Source organism: Bos indicus x Bos taurus, chromosome 1 (genome assembly GCF_003369695.1).
Source record: "Bos indicus x Bos taurus breed Angus x Brahman F1 hybrid chromosome 1, Bos_hybrid_MaternalHap_v2.0, whole genome shotgun sequence".
NCBI lineage: Eukaryota > Metazoa > Chordata > Mammalia > Artiodactyla > Bovidae > Bos > Bos indicus x Bos taurus.
This window is the reverse complement of record NC_040076.1, coordinates 53,742,701-53,751,334: the sequence shown is the minus strand read 5'-3', so window position 1 is coordinate 53,751,334 and position 8,634 is coordinate 53,742,701.

The window sequence follows — 8,634 nt, the reverse complement described above, 5'->3', positions numbered from 1 at the left end:
CTATGGGGTCACAAAAGAGTTAGATATGACTTAGTGACCAAACAGTGATAACCAATCTAATCACATGGACCACAGTCTTGTCTAACTCAATGAAACGATGAGCCATGCCATGTAGAGCCCCACCCAAGACGGAGGGGTCATGGCTGAGAGTTCTGACAAAACGTGGTCCACTGGAGAAGGGAATGGCAAACTACTTCAGTATTCTTGCCTTGAGAACCCCATGAACAGTATGAAAAGGCAAAAAGGTAGAACACTGAAAGATGAATTTCCCATGTCAGTAGGTGCCAATATACTACTGGAGATCAGTGGAGAAATAACTCCAGAAAGAATGAAGGGATGGAGCCAAAGCAAAAACAACACCCAGTTGAGGATATGACTGGTGATAGAAGCAAGGTCCGATGCTGTAAAGAGCAATATTGCATAGGAACCTGGAACGTCAGGTCCATGAATCAAAGCAAATTGGAAGTGGTCAAACAGGAGATGGCAAGAGTCACCGTCAACATTTTAGGAATCAGGTAACTAAAATGGACCAGAATGGGTGAATTTAACTCAGATGACCATTATAACTACTATTGTGGGCAAGAATCCCTTAGAAGAAATGCAGTAGCCATCATAATCAACAAAAGAGTCCAAAATGCAGTACTTGGATACAATCTCAAAAACAACAGAATGATCTCTGTTTGTTTCCAAAGCAAACAATTCAATATCAGGGTGATCCAAGTCTATGCCCCAACCAGTAATGCTGAAGAAGCTGAAGTTGAATGGTTCTATGAATACCTACAAGACCTTTTAGAAATAACACCCAAAAAAGATGTCCTTTTCATTATAGGGGACTGAAATGCAAAAGTAGGAAGTCAAGAAATACCCAGAGTAACAGACAAATTTGGCCTCGGAGTACAGAATGAAGCAGGGCAAAGGCTAATAGAGTTTTTCCAAGAAAATGCACTGGTCACAGAAAACACCTTCTTCCACAACACAAGAAAAGACTGTACACATGGACATCACCAGATGGTCAACACTGAAATCAGATTGATTATATTCTTTGCAGCCAAAGATGGAGAGGCTCTATACAGTCAGCAAAAACAAGACCAGGAGCTGACTGTGGCTCAGATCATGAACTCCTTATTGCCAAATTCACACTTAAATTGAAGGAAGTAGGGAAAATCACTAGACCATTCAGGTATGACCTAAATCAAATCCCTTATGATTATACAGTGGAAGTGAGAAATAGATTTAAGGGACTAGATCTGATAGAATTCCTGATGAACTATGGACGAAGGTTCATGACATTGTACAGGAGACAAGGATCAAGACTATCCCCAAGAAAAAGAAATACAAAAAAGCAAAATGGCTGTCTGGGGAGACATTACAAATAGCTGTGAAAAGAAGAGAAGCGAAAAGCAAAGGAGAAAAGGAAAGATATACCCATTCAGATGCAGAGTTCCTAAGAATAGCAAGGAGAGATAAGAAAGCCTTCCTCAGGGATCAGTGCAAAGGAATAAAGGAAAACAATAGAATGGGAAAGACTAGAGATCTCTTCAGGAAAATTAGGAATACCAAGGGAACATTTCATGCAAAGATGGGCTCAATCAAGGACAGAAATGGTATGGACCTAAGAGAACCAGAAGATATTAAGAAGAGGTGGCAAGAATACACAAAAGAACTGTACAAAAAAGATCTTTATGACCCAGATAATCACAATAGTGTGATCACTCACCAGAGTCAGATATCCTGGAATGTGAAGTCAAGTGGGCCTTAGAAAGCATCACTATGAACAAAGCTGGGGAGGTGATGGAATTCCAGTTGAGCTATTTCAATTCCTGAAAGATGATGCTGTGAGAGTGCTAAACTCCATATGCCAGCAAATTTGGAAAACTCAGCAGTGGCCACAGGACTGGAAAAGGTCAGTTTTCATTCCAATCCCAAATAAAGGCAATGCCAAAGAATGCTCAAAATATCACACAATTGCACTCATCTCACATGCTAGTAAAGTAATGCTCAAAATTCTCCAAGCCAGGCTTCAGCAATACCTGAACCGTGAACTTCCAAATGTTCAAGCTGGTTTTAGAAAAGGCAGAGGAGCCAGAGATTCTATTGCCAACATCTTTTGGATCATTGAAAAAGCAAGAGAGTTCCAGAAAAACATCTTTTCTGCTTTATTGACTATGCCAAAGCCTTTGACTGTGTGGATCACAATAAACTGTGGAAAATTCTGAAAGAGATGGGAATACCAGACCACCTGATCTGCCTCTTGAGAAATCTGTATGCAGGTCAGGAAGCAACAGTTAGAACTGGACATAGAACAACAGACTGGTTCCAAATAGGAAAAGGAGTATGTCAAGGCTGTATATTGTCACCCTGCTTATTTAACTTCTATGCAGAGTACATCATGAGAAACGCTGGGCTGGAGGAAGCACAAGCTGGAATCAAGATTGCTGGGAGAAATATCAGTAACCTCAGATATGCAGATGACACCACCCTTATGGCAGAAAGCCAAGAAGAACTAAAGAGCCTCTTGATGAAAGTGAAAGAGGAGAGTGAAAAAGTTGGCTTAAAGCTCAACATTCAGAAAGCTAGGATCATTGCATCCGGTCCCATCACTTCATGGGAAATAGATGGGAAAACAGTGGAAACAGTGGCTGACTTTTTTTGGGTGGGAGGCTCCAAAATTACTGCAGATGGTGATTGCAGCCATGAAATTAAAAGACGCTTATACCTTGAAAGGAAAATTATGACCAGCCTAGACAGCATATTGAAAAGCAGAGACATTACTTTACCAACAAAGGTCCGTCTCTCAAGGCTATGATTTTTCCAGTAGTCATGTATGGATGTGAGAGTTGGACTGTGAAGAAGGCTGAGCGCCGAAGAATTGATGCTTTTGAACTGTGGTGTTGGAGAAGACTCTTGAGAGTCCCTTGGACTGCAAGGAGATCCAACCAGTCCATCCTAAAGGAGAATAGTCCTGAATATTCATTGGAAGGACTGATGTTGAAGATGAAACACCAATACTTTGGCCACCTGATGTAAAGAGATGACTCATTTGAAAAGACCCTGATTTTGGGAAAGATTGAAGGCAGGAGAAGAAGTGGACAACAGAGGATAGATGGTTGGATGGCATCACAGCGGCTCAATGGACATCAGTTTGAGTAAACTCGGGGTGTCGGTGATGGACAGGGAGGCATGGTGTGCTCCAGTCCATGGGGTTGCAAAGAGTCGGACATGACTTAGAGACTGAACTGAACTGAACTGTGGCAATTATATTTTTAGCTTTTTGAGAAACCTCTATTTTGCTTTCAACAGTGGTTGCACCAATTTACATTTTCATCAACAGTATACAAAGGTTCCATTTCCTCCACATCTTGCCAATATATGTTGTGTTCTTTTAGATGATAGCCATTCTGACAGATGTGAGGTTATATCTTGTGTAGTTTTGATACGCATTTCTCTGATGATTAGTAATTAGCATCTTTTCATATGTCTGTTAGCCATCTGCATTTCCTCTTTGGAAAATGTCTAGTTAGTTCTTCTGCCCATTTTTAATTGAGTTGTTTATTTTTTGATGTGTTGTATGAACTGCTTGTATATGTTGTATCAGTTCAGTTCAGTTCAGTTCAGTAGCTCAGTTGTGTCTGACTCTTTGCAACCCCATGAATCGCAGCATGCCAGGCCTCCCTGTCCATCACCAACTCCTGGAGTTCACTCAGACTCACGTCCATTGAGTCAGTGATGCCATCCAGCCATCTCATCCTCTGTCGTCCCCTTCTCCTCCTGCCCCCAATCCCTCCCAGCATCAGAGTCTTTTCCAATGAGTCAACTCTTCTCATGAGGTGGCCAAAGTACTGGAGTTTCAGCTTTAGCATTCCTTCCAAAGAAATCCCAGGGCTGATCTCTTTCAGAATGGACTGGTTGGATCTCCTTGCAGTCCAAGGGACTCTCAAGAGTCTTCTCCAACACCACATATTAACCACTTATTGGTCTTATCATTTGAAAATATTTTCTCCAATCCAGTAAGTTGTCTTTTTGTTTTGCTGATGGTTTCCTTTGCTGTGCAAAAGGCTTTAAGTTTAATTAGGTTCTATTTATTTATTTTCTACTTTAATTTCCTTTGCTTTAGGAGACAGGGCCAAAAAAATTTTTGCTTTAAATTATTTCAAAAAGTCTCTGCCTGTGTTATCCTCTAAGAGTTTTAAAGTTTCTGGTCTTATATTTAGATCTTTAATCCATTTTGAAATTATTTTTGTGTATGATGTTATGTAATGTTCTAATTTCATTGTTTTATATGTAGCTATCCAGTTTTCCCAGTGCTATTTTTTCTTTATTTCAGTTTAAAAAAGTAACTTTATGTGGCATGTAATTATAGAAATATCAAACCATTATGTTGTATACTTGAAACGAATATATTATTTTAAGTAATCTTACTTCAATAAAAAAAAACTAAAATGAATTGTTTTAGTAATGGACTTTTATGAAACAGTTTGAATCTTCCAAGCCCCAGCGCTAATTTTTGAAGAGACTGTCTTTTCTCTGTTGTGTATTCTTGCCCCCTTTTTTATAGATTAATTTATCATAACTATGTGGGTTTATTTCTAGGGTCTCTATTCTGTTCCATTGATCTGTATGTCAATATTCATTCTTCCAGTTCAAGAATATAAAATATCTTTCCATTTCTTTAAATCACCTTCAGTTTCCTTTATCAGTGTTTAATAATTCTCATCATATACATTTGTCACTTCTCTGGTCAGGTTTATGCAGAAGTTTTTATTTTTTGTTTGATGTGATTTTAAAAGGGATTAGTTTTTTACTTTCCCTGTCTAATATTTCATTGTTAGTATGAATAAATGCAACAAGTTTCTGTTTGTTAATCTTGTATCCTGGTACCTTGCTGAATTTATCCGTTCTAATAGTTTTATGTGGAGTCTTATTAGGGTTTTCATACACACACCCAAACACACACACACACACACACACACACACAATGTCATGTCCTTGACGTATAATGACATTTTCTCTGTTCCCTTCCAATTTGGATACCTTGTATTTCTTTTTCTTGTCCGATTTCTGTATCTAGGAGTTCCAGTGTTATGTTGAATGACAGTGGTGAGAAGGGATATTTTTGTTTCAGATTTTAGTGGGAAGGCTTTCAGCTTTTCACCATTGAGTGTTACGTTGGCTTGGGTTTGTTACAAATAGCTTCTATTATGCTGAGGTATATTCCCTCTATACTTACTTTGGTGAGAGGTTTTTTTTTTTTTTAAATCATGAATGGATATTGAATTGTATCAAAACCTTTTTCTGTATCTATTGAGATAATCATGCGGTTTTTGTCTTTTCTTTTATTGATGTGGTGTATCACATTGATTGATTTTACGTATGTTGAGCCATCAGTGACCCATGGATAAATCCAGCCTGTTCATGGTGTATGATCCTTTTTATGTGTTGTTGGATTTGGTTTGCTAATATTTTGTTGAGAATGTTGAAGATGTTTACATTTATGTTCCTCAGTGATATTGACCTGTAAGTGAGATCTCTGGTTTGGGTTTTGGGGTGAATCTGGCCTCATAGAATGAGTCTAGAAGTGTTCCTTCCTCTGCAATTTTTCAAAATAGTTTGAGAAGGATAGGTGTTAAGTCTTCTCTAAATGTTCAGTATAATTCACCTTTGAAGCCACATGGTCCTGAACATTTGTTGGGAGTCTTAACATTACTGACTCAATTTCATTACTAGTAACCAGCCTGTTCATATTTTCTATTTCTTCCTGGTTCAGTCTTGGGAGATGGTACCTTTCTAAGAATTTTTCCATTTCTTCTAGTTTGTCCATTATGTTGGCATGTAGTTGTTCATAGTAGTGTCTTATAACCCTCTGTATTTCTTTAGTGTTTCATTTCTGATTTTAATGATTTGGGCCTGCTTCCTTTTTTTTATTGATGAGGCTGGTTAAAGGTTTATCAATTTTGTTTATCTTTTTAAATAACCAGCTCTTGGTTTCATTGATATTTTCTATTGTTCTTTTAGTGTTTATTTCAATTATTATTGCTCTACTCTTTATGATTTGTTCATTCTTTTTTCTTTAGTTCCTTTAGTTGTTAGGTTAGATTGTTTATTTGAGATTTTTATTGTTTCCTGAGGTAAGCTTTTATTGCTATAAATTTCCTTCTTGGAACTGCTTTTCCTGTTGTTCAAATCCCATAGGCTTTGGATCATCATGTTTTCAGTTTCATTTGTCTCTCAGTCTCAGTTCAGTTCAGTTGCACAGTCGTGTCTGACTCTTTGAGATCCCACAGATTGCAGCACACCAGGCTTCCATCACCAACTCCCAGAGCTTACTCAAACTCATGTCCATCAAGTCAGTGATACCATCCAACCACCTCATCTTCTGTCGTCCCCTTCTCCTCCTGCCCTCAATCTTTCCCAGCATCAGAGTCTTTTCCAATGAGTCAGTCTTCACATCAGGTGGCCAAAGTATTGGAGTTTCAGCTTCAACATCAGACCTTCCAATGAATATTGGACTTAATTCCTTTAGGATGGACTGGTTGGATCTCCTTGCAGTCCAAGGGACTCTCAAGAGTCTTCTCCAATGCCACAGTTCAAAAGCATCAATTCTTCTGTGCTCAGCTTTCTTTATGGTCCAACTTTTACAGCCATACATGACTACTCTAGGTACTTTTTACTTCCTCTGATTTCTTCAGTGATCCACTGGTTGTTTAGTAGTATATCAATTAGGTCCCATGTGTTTATGGGTTGTTGGTGGTTGTTTTTTTTTTTTTTTTTTTTCTTTCTTCCTCTTTTGGCCACACTGTGTGGCATGAAGGATCTTAATTCTCTAACCAGAGATAGAACTTGTGTCCCCTGCAGTGAAAGCATGGACTTTTAATCAGTGGAGTGCCAAGAAAGTCCCTGCAGTTTTTTTTTTTTTTTCTCTCTTTTTTCTTGAAGTTGATTTCTAGTCTCAGCATTGTGATAGGAAAAGGTGAGAGGTAATTACATGTAAGCTAATTATCAATATATATGTTCTTGTTGCCATTTTATTGTTTTGGATTTGTTTTTATAGGTCTTTTTACTCTTTTTCTTTTACTCTTCTATTGTGATCTGATGACTATCTTTAGTGTTATGTTTGGATTCCTTTTTCTTTTTTGTGTGTAGATGTATTATAGATTTTTGGTTTGCAGTTTCCATGAGGTTTTAGTATATATATATATGTATATGTGTCTGTATATGTATATATATATGTATGTATTAGTATATATATATATTATTTCAAGTTGCTGATCTCTTAATTTCAAATGCATTTCTGATACCCTGTCTTTGTATTCTCCTTGCTTCGTGATAACTGTTTTCTATATCATATTTTATATCTAATTATTTTGTGTACCCGTTAGTAGCTTATATCGACTATAAATGATTTCACTACTTTTGTTTTCTAACTTCCCTATCTTTATGTGTGGATGATTTCCTACTTTTACTGTATGTTTGCCTTTATTAGTGAACTTTTTCATTTCATAATTTTCTTGTTTCTAGTTGTAGCATGTTCTTTTTTGCCTAGAAGAATGAAAATAAAGTGGGAGAAATAAGTCAGGTTTATAGGCTGATGGCAAATAACCACAGAAGGAGCAAAAATTGATAATTCAGGGAAAAGAAAAGAGAATGGTTGTAGTGATATCCTTGAATGGACATGAGGAGGATGGAGTCTAGTGACAAGTGGAGGATTATCCTTAAGTAGGAGTCCAGACAATGTATACCTTGTTTAACAGGAGGAGTGTGGATGTACAGGGCACAGGTGCAAGTAGGCTGGTAGATGTGGTTAGGAGTATGTAGTTTTCTCCTCACCAATTCTGTTGTCTTAGAGAAATAGAAACCAAGGCAGGCCAAGAGTGAGGATAGAGTAGGAGCTATGTGAGGTTTGTGAAAGGGGAGAGTACTAAATGCCTCTCTAGAAGAGTGATGGAAGGAAAGGATTAGAGAAATATAGTTGACCTTGGCAAAGTCAAAGGCCCATGTGAGAGATTACTGGTTACAAAATTTAAAGTGAGATATGTCACCACAGTTCTGTGCACTTTTTTTTTTTACCTACAAAATAAGAACAGGTATTGAGTAAGCAAAGTTGGATTAATCAGGTTTGGATTTTTTTTTTTCTAGATGAATAGACCAGGAAAATATGTAAAGAGTTATGGGTATATACAAAAATGTTACAATAATGAGCCATGACCTTTAAGCCCAGTAAAGAAGGGAAGGACATGAGCAGAAGGCACACTAACTCTGCTTCATCCCCAGACATCTGAAACCAGCAGCATAAGTGGCCTACTAAGAGCTCAAGGCTCACTGAAATATTCTTCATGTGAATTCAGGTGACGATATACAAAGTTGTGAATAAAAATCCCTTTATTCATTTTCTTAGAGGGAACAACAATTGAATGTGTATTATCATTGCACAGAGGCAAGAAAAAAGCAATAATCTGTTCATGACTGAATGTGTTGGTGTTTAAAAATATTCCAAGAGTCAATATTTAATTAATAAATTGTTGTGCTCATTTCACAGATGGTACAATATGAGAGTATTAGTTATACAATAAAGAATTAATGAATTCCTGTCAGGTAAATATGGACGTTAAATATATACATATATATATATATATATAT